This window comes from Mastomys coucha, unplaced genomic scaffold (assembly GCF_008632895.1).
Source record: "Mastomys coucha isolate ucsf_1 unplaced genomic scaffold, UCSF_Mcou_1 pScaffold22, whole genome shotgun sequence".
NCBI classification, from domain to species: domain Eukaryota; kingdom Metazoa; phylum Chordata; class Mammalia; order Rodentia; family Muridae; genus Mastomys; species Mastomys coucha.
This window is the reverse complement of record NW_022196905.1, coordinates 225631658-225648554: the sequence shown is the minus strand read 5'-3', so window position 1 is coordinate 225648554 and position 16897 is coordinate 225631658. Positions and strand designations below refer to the sequence as shown.

The window sequence follows — 16897 nt, the reverse complement described above, 5'->3', positions numbered from 1 at the left end:
CCTCAAGCTCCATAGGACAGATCACAACAGCACAAACTAAAACCGCCATCATCATGGATGCTTTCTGAGATCAAGGGCACAGCCTGATTCCAGGGGACATGAAAGAGACTTTGCCTGTACTTCCCCAGTACAGTAAGGCCATGCTGTCTGCATCCCAGAGCAGTGGGAGCTGCTTCCGAGATGTGCAGTGGGAGCATCTCGGGGAAGTATCTGAGTGACCTGGGGAAGCTTGAGGTTCCAGAGACAGAGTTCCACAGCAAACACACAACAACAACAATAATAACAAAAATGGCTTGACTGAATCCCTACAAAAGAGGAGGTACCAGACCCAAGGTCTTCAAATCCCAACCACAATGGCAACTGAGTTTTCTCTTTGTTTGTTGTTTGTTTCCTACCTGGTCAGTTTGCTTTTTCTTCTTGGCTAACAGCATTGTTAAGCATTCTTTTCAGAGGCAGAGGTTTCTCACTTCTGGAATGTGTTTTGAATGCAACTGACTGAGCCTAGCCCCAATGCAAAGCATGGTACTGCTCCATTGGTACTGACTTCAGAAAGGCCTGAAAGAACATATGACCCAAGTCAAATCAATGGGATTCAGTTATGGGATGCTGCTGAAATGGTTGTACATAGATAATCTTACTTTCTATGGTCTATGTTTTCTGATAGCCACCAGGAAGAGAGGTCCTGCTTGGAGGATATCTTGCATAGGTCTTGACTGGGTCAGTAGAAGGTCAGGTTCTCATTCTGTCATTTCAGATTTATGGATCTACCAGAACTTGAAACCAGTCATCCTACTGGAGGAAGAAATAATAGAGAGGTAGACAGTAGACAAATGGATAAATACAGATATGGATAGACAGTAGGGCGTAGATGATAAGAAAGAAGAAAGGCAGATATAGACAGACAATAGATACATGCAGATTTATAAATAAAAAGATAAATAATAGCTATGTAGAGCTATAGATACAGAGATAAACCAATATATGGTATAGAGAAGGAGGGTAGTTGGATAACAGATGGATTCACAGATACAAAGACATAAAGACAGATCAACACATAGGTGACTGGGTGGATAGCTTACACTGGCTCAGAGTTGAGTTTGTGTCACTTACAACAGGATGAATTCCAAGAGGAATAAAGTCTACTCTTCCCTAGCTATTCTTGGCCTCTTTATTGCTGTCCTTCGAGTATGGTGCCTGCTAAGTTCCTGAGTGCTTCTCCTCAAGGTGTGTACTCTATGTTAATCCTCCAGGAGGTTTTGAAGCAACTCTGAGGTGCCTTGGCCCTGACTTTTGGGAAGAGGAGGGGTGATGGGGATGAGAGTGGAGTATTTTTGAGTAATAATGAACAGACATCCCTGCAAACCCTCAGTGACATGGGAACTTAGCTCCCCAGTTCAGATGTCAGCTTCATCCCAGAAACCTACATCAGAGAAGGCATGTTCACAGAAAAGCTGCTTCTGGGATGGCTGTTAGTGATATGGCTAGGATAGATAGGGGATGTGGCAGGGGTGCCAGGACTCACAAGAAGTCAAAAGTGGAAAGATATGGAATCCAGAATGGGCTGGTTTTGTCTTACAGGGCCTTGTAAAATTCCACACAGCCACATTCCCAATCTGTAAACAGGAATAAAAATGCCTTCGTGCTTCTTGGGGCTTTTGGAGACTCAACGGTGATTAGAGAGTCATAAAATGACACTCTCTGCTTATTAATGTGCTGGGTTCCATATTCAGCACCTGCCTATCTTCCCTTGTGGAAAGTCCGTGAGAGGAAGGTGGTATTATGAGCCTTGTCACAGAGACAACAGAGCCCAGAGAAGTTTCCTGTTTTCACATACTATGTTAGTAGCAGAGGCAGAATTGAGTCTATTGTGTGACTTGGGGCTGTCTGTCCTACAGCTTCCCCATGCAGCCCTGACCACTCAGGTCATAAGAGCCAAATATTCAAAGCATGCTAAGCTCTGAGATTTTTAACTTGCTATATTTTTCTCTAGGTAAATGTTCTTTCCAAAAGCCCTGGCTCCTTCAGATAATTTACTGTTTTAGTCTGTGCAGATGTGTTAATACATAATCTTGAATTTCAGTAACCAAACACTTTAAAACTACACTGCCCACTCATAGACTGTCCTGAAGGTCTTCCGTTGGTGACCATCCTGTAATGATCCAGAGACCTGGGATCATTCTTGCTTGCAATATTACCATTCCCTGTGGCTCTGGATATCCTGCTGCCTCTTTTATATACATTTGGAAAACAACAGGAGAGAGACAGGATAGCATATGGAAAAGTTCCTACAATTCAGGACCAGAACTTGGCAACTGAACTTCAGACATGTTCCTTGGCCAGAACTCAACCATACCAAACCCTGAAGATGAGGAGGTGTTTTGAACATATAGGAGTTACTGTCCACAAATGATAATCAAGATTTTCTGGCTTATTCTTTGGCAATTTAACTAAATTTACTTCTGCCTATCGTCTGTCCAGGAAACCATGGCAAAAAAAATTGTCTTTAGATAGATATTTTGAATATTACATGACATATGAGAAAGAGGAAAATAACTCATCTCCTCATCTGTCATGTGATAGCCATATGATAAGATTATAGCACCAATACACCCACACACCCCGCCCCATTAGTGTGTCCTCAGCTGTCAGATCACAGCCCAATTGCTCTCCCAAACTGTGAAGAGAAATGCCCCACTCGAGATTGTGACATCTTCATAGGGCAGCTACCAGCCAATGCCTTGGTGATGTGCAAGAATACAGACCCAATTCTCTTGGCTCAAGGTGGATCCCAGCTGTAGAGCTCCTGTGGGAATCCATGGAGAGGTTATGACTGTGTCACAACTCAACCATCCTTTTGTACAATCCTGGTCCTTCTCTCCTCAACAGATACAGTCCTAAAGGTACTTCTCAATCTTACTCTGGGCAAACCTCATCTCAGAGTCTGTTTCCTTGGAAACCGACCCAAGGAAATTGGTGCCAAAAGTGATTTAAAGAAGTAGACTCCAAGGTGGAGCTTTCAGACTGGACCACCTGCTAAGTGGATGACAATGCAAACACCACCATGGTTGTCATGGAGAACAAATATTGTGCCCATCCTGCTCTCATTAGATGCCATAGCAATTTGATCACTAACCTTCACCTGTGGTGGCCAGGAGTTGGGGGTAGCCATGGAAGAGACGGGTGGGGATGAGATTCTCTGTGACCCTAGAGAAGTAAGGACTGTGGAATCAGAAGGTTCTGCAGCAAAACACACACTGGGAAAAACAGTGAGTGGCTAAGGGTGTTTAGTTAAACATTAAAGCTGAATTGGATGCCATATGGTATCTTTGGCTGAGCAATAAGTCTTTTATTTATTTATTTATTTTTTTGCAGCCAAAACACAGAAAAATACCAAGGACCAGGCCCCCATATTTAATTATGAGAGAACCATGGTCTAGATGTGGCTAAACTCTCTGCCTTGGAAAATTTGAGTTGAACCCCCAGATTTCCTTGGTATATCACTCAGTAAATATACTCTGTATGTATTTCCTCAGTGCTCAACTCCTCCCATCATAGGCTGGTGCTTTCCTGGTGCCAAGACCTATCTTAATTCAAGATTTGTAACCAAATACCATAGACTGGGTGTGTGGAGAAAATTTTCTCTGTTGTGGAGGCTGGAATTCCAAAGTTATAGTGCCAGCACCACTAGGTGGGGGGACGGCTTTTCTTCTTATAGATGGCTACCTTCTCACTACTTCTTTATCTGGTCCCCTTAAAAAATTGGAAGGAGGAAAATACAAAGAATAAAAAGGTAGCACACACACGGGGGGGGGGAGGGCAGGGAGTGGAAGTTCCTTCTCATTATTCTGATACCAGTGCTATGAGATTAGGGTCCCAAACTGTTGACCTAATCTAATCTTGTTCACTGCCTAAAATCTCCATTACCATATATAATCATAATACAGTTAAAACTTAAACATGTATATTTAGGTGACATAATTCAGTTCATACCATCCCCTTCTTTGGTGACTCTACAGGCTTCTGCTTTGCATGAATACATACATTGCCCCGTCACCTTATCTCCTTGACACCAAACAAGTACCTAGGGTTTGGTTACAAATGAAGAGGAATCCCTAAGCCTTCAAGAGAGGATATGCATGCTTCCTAAAGGTGATACAGGCCAGCATACATAGGCATGCTTCCTAGAGGTGCTGTGGGCCAGCATATGTGTCCATGTAGGAGACTGGAGAGTATGCATGAGACTGGATGGAGGGTTCTGAACCAATGGCACAGTCAGATAAGATGAGGGAGAGTAATTTGAATGCATGGAAGATGTCAACATACAGACAGGGTGCCTTTCAGAAGCATGAATAGAATTGTGATACAAGTTATGTAAAAACATGGGATTTCTAGTACAATCTTGAATGAAGAAATTAAAAGGCTTAGAAGCTACATTATGTGAAGCCAAAAACCTGTTAGCCAACTATTTTCTGTAGTTGGGACTAGAAGACATTCTATTTATCAAAGAAGTGAGCCCTGACTGGTGAGCAGGGCATGGACATTGCTGACAATACAGTGACAGCCAACCTCCGTGGTCCAGGATAATGACAGGAAGCACTATTTCAAAATTGGGTTCCTTGATAGCAGTGGGAATGACAGAGTCTCTGGATGACAGAGGTGGGACTGCAGTGTTCAGCCAGCCAGATGCAAGATGGATGTGATTCCTGTGAAAGATGGCAAGGTCAGAGTGGCAGCCAAGGGGGTCTTGTGCTCAGGGAGTTCTGGAAAAGCTTAATGGGATCTGGCATGGCTGAGGTAAGCTAGAAGGATAGTCAATGACGATCTATAAAACCAAAAAACTGGAAATCAACAACGGACAAGCAGAAAGCTGGAGCTGTTGTTTCAATAAAAAATTATGGTCCATAGAACATGTTTACATCTGCCCAGTTTTTAGGTCCATCCATGCTTGATATAAGAAGAGACCAGGTTTATATTATTGTAGCAAAAATATCTACAATAATACAGCAAGTATATAGAGAATAATTTACCTAGATCTTCTATAAAGGGACCCATAGCTACTTAACACTATGCTGAGGAAAATGTAGTATCAAATACTGAGGTTATGGTTCCATGTAATATCATGGTCTCCTGATGAAAATGGGAGATGTGGGTCGTCAGCTATTAAATGGAATACTAACCTAGTTGTATCATTATTAGGCCCACCAGGTTCCCAGTCTTATACAAGGGTCATTTTCCCACCCAAACTTAATACCCTAGGAACTGAGATGTTTGCTAATTGGAAAAATAATCATACATGGCCCAGACTTGTAGGCAAGAGCTGTTATGGTGTAAAGACCAATGGAAGCTTCTAGAATAGTCCTCTACCTGACACACAAGACATAAATCAAACACTGTCATGTATGAGGTGAATGATGGAATCAGTTCCATCCTTCACACCTTGGGATACAGAAGGTGTGAGGTTCCCTCCATGTCCCCATGCATAGGTCTAGTTCCTATAAAAGCCACAGAGATCTTGAAGAATGAAAACATTCAGTGGTGATCTCTATTAGGGAGAAAGCTCATGTAGCATCTTAACCAAAAGCAGGTGTACTTAAGACCCATGGCTGGGCTGTATATTAACTGGATGAGCATTCTGCATCCCAGTGAGTGAAAGGAATCAGACATAGTACATGTTCACCTGGACCAAGAACAGCTTGAAGTACCATCATCCTCTCAGGGTTATGTTTTCATATCACTGGAAGGTTATGAATTATCAGGACCTTCAGGAAACAATCTACTGGTACATTATTAATGGCATCTGTTGATTATGAACAGATGAACAGAGAGTGGCAACTTCATGGGAGGTGCAAGCTCTAAGCAGGGTGGGAATCAATCCCACAAAGACATATGCACTGTGATAACATCAAAAAAGTGAGGGGCCCAGAGACTTGAAGCAGTCTGGAAGACCTATCTAGTCATAACAGATGAAACATCCTATCTTCCACATCTTATTGTGAAGAAGAAAGCACAGATCCTGGATGGTTTGGGGGGTGCTGAGCAAAGCCTGTTCTCTACCTGGCATGAGGCTATGACTCATTTGTCAGGTGACATGGAAGATTGCTGACTGTGAGTGGAGCCAAATCCAGGAAATGGCTCTTCAGCAGCTCCAGACTGCAGTGTGAGATGCCCTGCTGCTTGGGCCATATGGCCTAGCAGACCCTAAGGTACCAGAGCTATTGGTAGTAGCTCCTAGTGGTTTTGGCAAGTGCCGTGTGTGTGTGTGTGGGGGGTGTATGTGTCACATTCTTAGACTTCTAGAGTTCTAGAACAAAGCTATGGTATCTGTAGCAGAGAAACGCCATCTTCTAAAATGTCCTGGCATGCTATGAGCATCAGTTAGGGATGGGGCGCCTGGCTGTAGGATATAGAATGAGCATATGGTCAGAATAGATAACCATGAACTGAGTTATCACACCCATATACATATTATACATATATATTATACATATATTATATGTAAATAATATTTTTTGGTTAAGGTGGTTTCTCTTTGTAGCCCTGCCTGTCCTGGAACTTGCTCTGTAGACCAGGCTGTCCTTGAACTCACAGAGATTTGCCTGCTTCTGTTTCCTGAGTGCTGGGATAAAAGGTGTGCACCACCACCACCTGGCAGACTCTGGAACAATCCCTTGTAGCTCTGTAGAAGTGCATCCAGCCATGGTTAGGGACAGGGGATCAGGGGACCAGTAAGCTGCATCATGTAAACCCAGACACTCCACAGCACCATACTTGGTACTGATATTTCTCTGTCAACCACATGGGAGTATCTTTATAGATAGCTGGTGGTGGAAACAAGGCTAGTCTTGTACTAAAGTTAGCTTCAGCTCTGAACTTGACAAACCTGGGAAGATGAAATCTCAATAGAGAAATTGCCTCCACCAGATTGGCTTATTGCCTATTTGTGGGGCATTAACTTGATCACTGATTGATACAGGAAGATGCAGTTCATTGTGGGTGGTACCACCCCTGAGAGAGTGGGCCTGGGCTGTATAAGAAAGACAGCTGAGCAAAGCAGAGGAAGCAAGCCAGTAAGCAGCATTCCTTTATGTTCTCAGCTTCATGGTCTTCCCCTAAGTTCCTGTCTTGAGTTCCTGCCTTGGCTTCTCTCCATGATGGACTCTAAGTCAAATAAGTCCTTTCTTCCCCCAAGGTGCTTTTGGTCTGGCCTTATCACAGAAGCAGAGAAGCCGTGGATTCATGGATGTTCTTATTGGATCGGCTTGAGTCCAAACAATTGTTACTTAAGTATAGCCCCATTTATGGATATACAAGGGAGATAGACATGAGGGGAATAGTGAACATTGCATTGGGCTATCCACTTTGAGTGGAAACAGAAGTGGCTTGAATTAAGAATGGAGATGAATGTATATCCTTTGGTATTTTGTGTGGATTTAGAAAGTGGCAGGTGATCGGGAAGCAGAATAATTTACAAGTTGGGTCAAGAATGTTGAGGAAGGGGAGCTATGTGTGGTAAATGTAAATATGGAGTGTGAAGTCTTTCATCTCTCATGTTAAGGCTCATTAGAGAGTATCTGCACTGAATTACATTGGACTTGCAAGTCAGCAGTTTAGCCAGTCTTATCTTGAAGCAGGACAACTCTGAAGAGCTAACCTGCACCATGGCTCCATGGGGTTGGGGGTGGGGATTCAATACCTCACCCTGCATGGGCCTGCTGCCTGGAGGGGAACCCTGGTCAGCCAAATTGCTGCATGCATGTTTCTATACCAGTCAGTCTTCTGGATGGGGAAGCTAACCCAAGGTGATGTCAGCTGTCACCTATTCTGTGAAACTCACTGTCAGGAAGTGTGTGTGTGTGTGTGTGTGTGTGGTATTACATCATGAAGAACTCCTATTGATGAGATTCCTCCCAACATGTAAGTTAATCCTTCTTGGCCCTCAACATGTGAGCAAGCTCTTCTGTTATTTTGTTGTTTTTTTTTTTAAAAACAGAATCTCACTTTGTAACTCTGGCTGTCCTGGAGCTTACTATGTAGAGCAGATGTCCTCAAACTAACAGAAATTCACCTGCCTCTGCCTCCTGGGTATTTGGATTAAAGGCTTATGCCACCATGTCTTGCTAGGCCCTTCTGTTTCCATCCTATGGGCTTAGCATCTCATGGGACTTAAGCAGCATACCTAGAGATGTAGGCACTCCTGAAATCTAGGCATCAAGAAAATCTCTTGGCTCTTTTTCCTTGTGTCTAACATCAACTGAAAGAACTAAGAAAATCCCCTAAATTTAATATATCAACCAAAGGAGAAAGAAAAATTTTCAAAGTGAAAAGATGCATAGTATTAGTTACAGACTGGCAAAAATATTAATAAATTCTGGAGTCTACAAAGAGATAAGATATCAAATTTGATTCATCATAATCCATAATCTTCCCATCCCACTTCTGATGTAAGATTATCTCTAAATGTTCTGAGTTGAGCTCTATTGCTTAGATATTAATTTTGTTTTGAGAGCAGCATTTTCTCCATGGGATAGTAGGGCTGGGGATTTTGGCATGGATGAGATCACTCATAAGACTTAGTTAGGGTTTCTATTGCTATGATTAAACAACATGACCAAAAGTAAGCTGGGGAGAAAAGATTCATTTCGGTTTACACCTTCACATCCCAGTCAATCACCGAAGGAAGTCAAGGCAGGAACTCAACATGGGGACCTTGAGGAGGGGCCAATACAGAGGCATAGGGGGATGGTGCTCCCTGACATGGTCCCACGACTTGTTCAGTTTGCTTTCTTATGCTGTCCTGGACCACCTGCCAATAGTGGCCTGGGCTCTCCCACATTAATTACTAATCAAGAAAATCTCCCACAAGTTTGCCTCCAGGTCAATCTTATGGCCTTTTCTCAATTGAAAAATCCCTCTTTCGAGATGACTCTAGCTTGTGTCAAGTTGATATAAAACTAGGCAGAACAATCTCTCTCTCTCTTTCTCTCTCTCTCTTTCTCTCTCTCTCTCTCTTTCTCTCTCTCTCTCTCTCTCCCTCTCCTTCTCCCTCTCTCTCTCTCTCTCTTTCTCTCTCTCTCTTTCTCTCTCTCTTTCTCTCATCTCTTATCTAACTATCATCTATTATCTATTAATAATCTACCATTCTACCTCTGTTCTCTACTTCTTTGCCAGACTGAGAGATCAAGTTGAGCAATAGCTTTGTTCTGGAGAAGATGCTGCCCATGGGGGAACTGTGTCTTTGAATCCTGAGAGGCTTAAAGGTCCTTCTGTTCCCTGTTCATAGAGAATACGTTCCACAGTATTGCTTGGTTCTTGGGGAATCTTTGAAGTTTAGAACAAAACCAGGTAACCTCACTGGCCCTTTGGACATCATAGTCCCCTTAGACAGTATCAGAACTGTTCCTGAGGCTCACATTGGTCTAACCTGGGAGACTATGAAAGCATAGGCCTACTACTTCTCTGTCCATCTTCTCTCCACATAACCACAAGCTCTAGTGGTGAAGACAGTCTTCTATCTAGACACAAATGCCGTCAGGCCCTATGTGGCGTTTTGGGGTGTTCTGCAGTGTAATAAGACAGGAAACTGGCCGTGTCTTCATTTGATTTATGGTTTAATGAAAGAAATTTAGTGTGAAAAGGAGAGAACTCCCCGTGTGGCTGTAAAGTCTAGAACACAGGCTGAGCAGAGGACAAAATTTGGTAATCGAGCGGCATTATTAGAAATGGATCTCTCCTTTTTTCCTTCCCTTCTGTCTTAGCACTGCCTGGATCTGCCTGGGCTCCACCCCCCAGGCAAGTCTTCCCAACCTGGAAGCAGAGTGACACTGAGAACTCTCACTGTCATGATCTACAGTGTCCACAATTCCTTTCTGCCATTGCCCAGCCAGAAACTCGCTCCTTTTGAAGAGCCACAATCTTCTTGTTCTTTCCCATCTCAGCTCTCAGAATCTCCCCGGATCTTCTGATGCAACCAGTGGTAAGATAGAGCTCCAGGGCTCATTGAGCTGGGATAACACGCTTTAAGTTGGATAAAGTGCCTTGCAAAATATTGTTCCTTCTTGCAGAGAATCCTACCTTGTTCTTTAACCATGCTTGCCCAGCACAGAGAATCACGTCTGCCATGGGGCTAGATGGTGCATTGAAGGTAGAGGAGGCTGGTGCTACACAGGCATTGCACTAGTCTTTGCTCTCTGGCGGCATGCCCTTTCTGGCTTGAAAGGACTCCCTGCCTGCTGGTTGGCAGATCAATGGGTGACATTGTGATGGCATTGGTATTTGTCTAAAAAAAAAAAAAATCTCCCCAACTGACCCAATTCCTGTAATGCATAAAAAAATGACAGAAGTAATATTTGTGTTCTTGTTTCACCTTCATTCATTTTATTTGATCAGGGCTGAGCAAAAGTGACATCTCATCAAACTCCAAAGTGTGTTTCAGCACCAGGTTCATCCGAGGGTGGCATTTAAAACACAGACGTGGCAGGAACAAATGTATTTGCCAATCCCGTCCAGCCATGTAAACCTGACCTTTCTCCTGTAGATTTATTGACATGGGCCTGTTTTGTATCATATTTCATTATTGTGCGTGGAAGGATTGAAAGTTCTTCTCCCGGAAAACAACCCAGTTGGGGCCAGAGTGGCCCATAAACCTTTCCTAGGTAGAGAGAAAGAGGGAAATTAGAAAGTCAGCTACTGCTGGGATTAACACAATTCCTCAAAGAGTGTCTTTAATTAAAAAGACCTGGTACCTACAGCAGAGGCATCTGGCATCTGTTGGGAGTGAGGAACTGCATCTAAGGTAACCGTGGTTTGCTTCCTGTGGGATGGATCCACAATCCCCACCCAGCACTTAACTCATCTCTGCATACTGTCTGTGGTACCACCCCTCGGACACGCTCATAGCAGAAGTCCACCATTGTCAGCAGGAGGCAAAGGAACTGGCTGGGGATCCCGCACCCAGACTCTCTTTTTTGTTGCTAATTCAATTAGAAACACGGAATCCTGGGCGTATCCACAGAGGAGTAGTAAAGGCACACCACTCGGACCCTGGATCAAACGATGTCTGGAGTCGGATTATGGATAATCGGGTGGACCGGTATAGTCCAGCTCTTGCTGCTTATACTATCGGGTTAGGTTTTTCTGACAAGCTATCAAGACTCGTGCCATACAGGCCAGTGCTGGCCAGTGTGTCACTACACCACATCCGCACAGCTTTGAGCTGTCACTTTTATCAATGTCTATAGAGTCCTGCCAGGGTCTCCTGTCTGAGTGGCAGCTGGCCCTTTTCCTGTTGGGAGTTTCCTTCTTTGTTGTTCTCTGAGGCACCCCTGAAAGTTTGAGGGGAAAAAAACCCATCTGTAAATTTAGTTATTAGCTATCTCCTTGGCACTTGACATAGATTTTTTTTTTGCCTGAGATGCTAATTCCTGGAAACTGGTATTATGGGCCATTTGGAGCAAAGAAGAAAAAGAACCAATAAAGTTTAGTGTGACCATTGCCCAACACACGTTTGGCTTCATAACGGTCCAAGAGAGGGGACAGCAAACTTCAGTGTTTCCCCTTCTGCAGTTCCCAGTGCCTAAAAAGTCCCCATTCAGCACACAGCACAGCCACTTTCAGGGTGTGTCTGGGCTGTGGCTTTTGCAGCTTCTCTGACTGAAGTAGGTGAACCTGGAGAACCAGCCTTAGCCATTAGAAAACCAGACTCCTGCTGTGGCTCAGCCTGAGCTAAGGAAGAAAGCCACTGAGTTTTTACCATAGATGTGCCCTAATGACCATTGGTGCTAGGGACTGGCTCACAGCACAACAGCATGAAGAAGCAAGAGACCCCTTCTCTAATAGATGGATTTTCATTAAATCTAGAGAGGGATAGAAACTTTGCTTGAGGTCCACCTATTTAGTGCCTGAGTGGTCTTAGGTTAGAGCCCCAGTCCTCTGTTACTCCATCGTTTTTCTTCTTAGCTCTTGGGGATGGGGCCACAGGGAGTTAAGCGATTTGGGTTCAGCTACTTGCCATATATGTGTGTGTGGTGGGGCATCTGATCGTGCCATGGTTTCCTGAACAGGTAGTAAGGCCATTCCAGTGTTGAGAATTTTTCACATTCACCCAAGGAACCCTGAAGACAGAAGTCCTGGATCAGAGTGAAGAGTGACATGTGGCTTCTGGTTTGGCCTTTCTCCTGGAGATTACCATTTGCTGAGTTATGTATTAAAGTAACATTTCCAACTTGATCTTCCCACCTGTAAAAAGCACACAACTAGCTGACCTTTCACCTTACAGTCCTCTACCACATGGAGTGTGAGCTCCTTTAACCCTCTGATCCATCTGGGAGACTGATGCCATTATCACCAATGAGGACCCAGACAGTTAAGGAATACAGTAACTAAACTAGAACACAAAGAATCTGGATTGAGAATCTACTTTTAACTTTTTGGTAATCATTAACAAAGGATAGCAATAATTAATAATAGAGTTAAATTGGTAATTAATCCAGACATTGTCGTGTGCACCTGTCATCCCTGCATTTGTCAAGGCTGAACCAGAAGGATCTTGAATGTTTTGTTTTGTGTTTTGAGACAGAGTCTTACTATGTAGCCCTGGCTGGCCTAGAATTTTCCATGTAGACCAGGCTGGTCACAAACTCTCAGAGTTCTGCATGTCATTGCTGTCCAAGTACTGAAATTAAAGGCCTATGCCACCAGGCCTGGCTAGAGCTTTATCCAGCTTGAAATCAGACTGGGCTTAAAAGTAAGATGCTAGCTCAAAAGAATTGCTAATAAACTATAAGCCATAAAGAATAAGCCTTCTGATTAAAACTCAGTGGACTGACATATTGACAACAACAAGTCTTTCATTCTCTGTCTTGTGGTACTTTGATATGTGAGGTCACAGATAAGCTAACTCAGAGAATGTGAGCAACTCACAAGGGGAGGGTGTATTTATTCCTCCCTCCCATTCCTTTTTACTTCTTTATTTTATGTGTATGTATGCTCATTTGCATGTGCCATAGCATAGACGTGGAGGTCAGAGGACAACCTTCAGGAGTCAGTTCTCTCTCTCTACCATGTGGGCTCTGGAGATTGGGCTCAGGACCCCCGGGCATGGCAAGTGCCTTCACCATCACAGTGGCCAGCCACCTGCCTTCTTTATCAAGACCTGACCCTTTGGGTCACTGCTAACTTCTCGCCCCAGGACTACAGACAGTAGCAAGTTTCAGAGCCTGTTGACACTGTTAACTACTTAGTCCTAAACTACTGACCTTACTTTGCTCTTGCCAGCTGTGGAGACCTCATTCAAGGCCTTTGCTATAGTTTCCTTCTCTCTGAGCCTCCTGACCTACCTGGGTAACTCCCCATGTCATCCTGTATCCTGGTATAGCTCCTTTCTCTTAGGAACTGTAACAAATGTCTGCTGTGTCCCCTTGTGGTTAATCAAAAGTTCTATTAGTACACTGTATTTCAGAAAGTAGGTGATAGTTGTTTGTACAATTAGTAGTGAACAAACAGAAGTTATTACCCTTCTCCATGAGCAAAGAGATAATATGCTTTGTGTGTCTATAATTTCATTTACTCCTGCCTGTTGTTACTGTGAAGTGCAGGGCCTCCATTTCCTACTCTTATAGGCAGGACTCAAAAGCTTCCTGAGGTTTGTCTGGGTTGCAATTAGCAGCTGTCATCTTCTGGGTTAAATTTTTTCAAATCATATGAACTTAAACAGTCTCTTCTGGCTTCTCCCCAAAAAGAGACTGGAGGGGTGTTTCTATTGGGAATTCCATTCTAGAAGGAATGGAAAAACAGACACATTTCAAAAGTCAAAATTCTCCCATCTTTTCTGGCCTTGTTACCTCTACTTTCTACTGTGTCTCAAGGAGATCTTTATCCTACCAAACATTTTTACCCCATTTCAGCCTTTCTTTCATGTATCAATTCATTCCCAGCTAAATTTTAATATAGAGAGGAAGGTCTGCCCTTTAAATGACAGTGCTTTCATTTCTCCAGGGCCTGGGTCAATATTTCTACTGTTCTAAAGGTAATTTGTCTCTTACTGTCCTGTTGCCTTTGAACCTCTCTCTTGCTTCATTCAAAAGAGACAGCTTGTTGGACTCAGACAGAACTCCTGGGTGAGGGTCTGCCCATGGCAGGGGCACACACCATGATCTGGGACAGCTCGTGTAGACCTGAAGAACAAGAATTATGGGTGTTCGAGGAGGTAATGTTTCAGGGAGTAGAAGATATACTGACATCAGCAGAAGTAGAAAGAAGGATGCACTGAGCAGGGGGAAAGGCCTTAGGTCTGCAGAATAGCTCGAAGGTTGCCATGTCACACCCTCCAAACAATCGCCACCCACACAAGGGCAACATGATATTTAGCACTGGAAGGTAATGACAGCAGTAAATGACAATTTTGCTTGTTCTGTGTCTTCTCAGGGGTCTCAGAAGCCAAGTCTTCCTCTTGAGGTACCTCTTCAAAACTGTGGTTTTAGTGGAGTTGACACCATCCCTTCCTTCTCCCAGTGTCAGATTCATTAACTGAACTGCTGGATCCCAATTGGCGGGGGGGGGTGGGGTGTAGGATTCAGTCAAGTCAAGCCAGTGATTATCTTATCACTGTGACTGTAAATGGAGTCATTGGGAAAGCAGTGCCTGTCCATTGGGGAGGCTCATCTGATGAGATGATTCTTACTGGTGGCCAAGTTGGTGTCCTGAGAACCAAGCAGGGCAAGAGCGAAGAGCTGAGAGTACTGAGGCGATGGGAGACCTGCTGCCCTAGTTTAAACGCCCAGATAGAGCTGAGCATCAAATTAGATTCTAACTTGATTCTCAGATGTAAAACCCAGTAAGCTCAGAGAAGACCCTGTATCTGCTCCCTCTGCTCTGGCCCTAGGTGTTTGTTTGTTTTTCTGTCTTGCTCCATCTTGATTCTCAAAGCTGCCCTGACTGAGAATGCTTCCTCCCATCTTCTATTCTGCCTGGGTGAATTCTACTCATTCTATAGAGCTCAGCTCAGACATTGTACCCACCAGACAAAGGAAGGCCTTAGGACAATCTAAAATAATGTGTATATTTTGAATTTTTTTTGGATTTTCTACTTGCTCATTGGATTAGCAGCCCTGTGATAGCAGAAAGCCTACTTCTCTTGCTAGATTGCCAGCATAGTGACCGACATACACAAGGACTTGACCAATCTTTATGAAGAAAATGGACTTACAAGATAGTATTTACTCTCTCTGTATCTATATGTTTATATAAATAAGTATTTATCTCTTACCACACAGACACAGGTTACTTAAACTAACATCCAAGTAGGACCTGGAGCAACACAGTAAGGTTTTCTTTTTTAAGTTTTAGGTCCCAATGGAAAGAAGTAGAAGGTAGGAGTGTGGCTATCACCAGCATCAAAGATCCAAAGCATGGTCATCTTGGGAGATGGTAGCCACCTAGTTCTTGTCTTTCTACCAAATAGGTTTCATAAAACAGAGACAGATACAAAGCAGGAGGCATTGACTCAGCATAAGAACTGTCATAGTTTATTGTGTGTGTTTACAACAGGACTTTGTCCTACCTGCATTACCCTCTTTACCGACCATCTCTTGGCCACACCCTTAGTACTCTCCCTTGAGCATACTTTTCCCCTTTTCTATATGTCTAGATGAAACATTGTCCAGATCTCTCTGTTCTGCTTCCCTTTAGTCATAAATCCATCTCGGCACCATTTCTCCCTGTCTCATTCTGTTACTCAGAGACAAAGAAGCTCACACAACATCATGGATGCTTTGGTGCATGGCAGCTTCTCCTATTATACTCCCTCACACATCCTGCTCGACTCTGCCTCCTGAAGAGTTCTAGCTCACAGATACTTACCCTGTAACGTTGCTCGAAACAGTAAGGAAGGTGGGCTGTGCTCCAGGTTCCAACAGCAGGTCTTGGACTAGAAATTACAAGAGCCCTCAGTGTTCCTCTGTCTGACACGGTTTCCATTATGACCACTGAGGTGACCCATCAGAGGGCTATGCTCTTTCTGTGGCTTCTGTCTTTCTCTGAACCCCACCCCCCTTAACCTCCACTTGTGGCGGTCTGGGTTTTTTCTGAACCCATCCTTTCAAACTTTCCACTGTGGCTCAGGGCTAGGTCTATAGCTGCCTGTGCCTTTTCAGGTTATGTGTTCTACCTACCAATTTTCTCTTGTCCATTTTCTGACACTGAAACAGAATACCCGGGGGTGGGTAACTTATAAAGAGATTAGTTCTTGTCCTTTTAGAGAATGGGAAGTCTGAAATCAAGGGCCTTTTACCTGAAGGGTCTTCTTGCTGTATTAATTCATGGAAACAGGTAAGAAGACCAGAAAGGAGGAAGGGAAGGAAAGACTGAAGGATGAAAGAAAAGGAGTGGGGAGAAACGTGAAGAGGGATAAGGGTAGATAAAGATGAGGTGAGGAAAGGAGAAAAGACTTTACCCCCGGCCACCAGCTCTTTTATAATCCACTATTAACTACCATTGACATACTCCTAAGGGCAGGATCTTTATGACTCAAACGTCCACTACTAAGCTCTTTTACGTACTTCCAGCACTTTTGCATCAAGGATTAAGAGTCTAATAATAGTCAGGCATGGTGATGCTTACCTTTAATCCCAGCACTTGGGAGGCAGAGGCCAACAGATCTCTGAGATAGAGGCAGGCTTGACCTCCAGAGAGAGTTCCAGAATAGCCAAGGACACACAGACAAACCCTGTCTCAAAAAAAAACAAAAACAAATATACAACAAACAACAAAACATAGTCATATATATGAACTTTGAGGAAATGTTTAAAACATAGTGAGCAAGGAATGACTGGGAGCCAACTGCGAATTAACTAGAGACGGTTTCTGTATGGTTTTAATAGGCTAAGGCTTACTTTACCTCTTA

At 43.6% G+C, this 16897-nt stretch overlaps 1 long non-coding RNA gene across 1 annotated transcript; it reads right to left on the bottom strand.

The window, feature by feature from the left end:
• Positions 1-10364: 10364 nt before the first annotated feature.
• Positions 10365-15916, bottom strand: LOC116067866. Its single transcript, XR_004109324.1, has 3 exons — positions 15856-15916; positions 14040-14171; positions 10365-10648 (listed from the first exon to the last, which is right to left on the bottom strand). It is a non-coding gene; the product is annotated as an uncharacterized LOC116067866 (long non-coding RNA).
• Between the last annotated feature and the right edge of the window lie 981 nt (positions 15917-16897).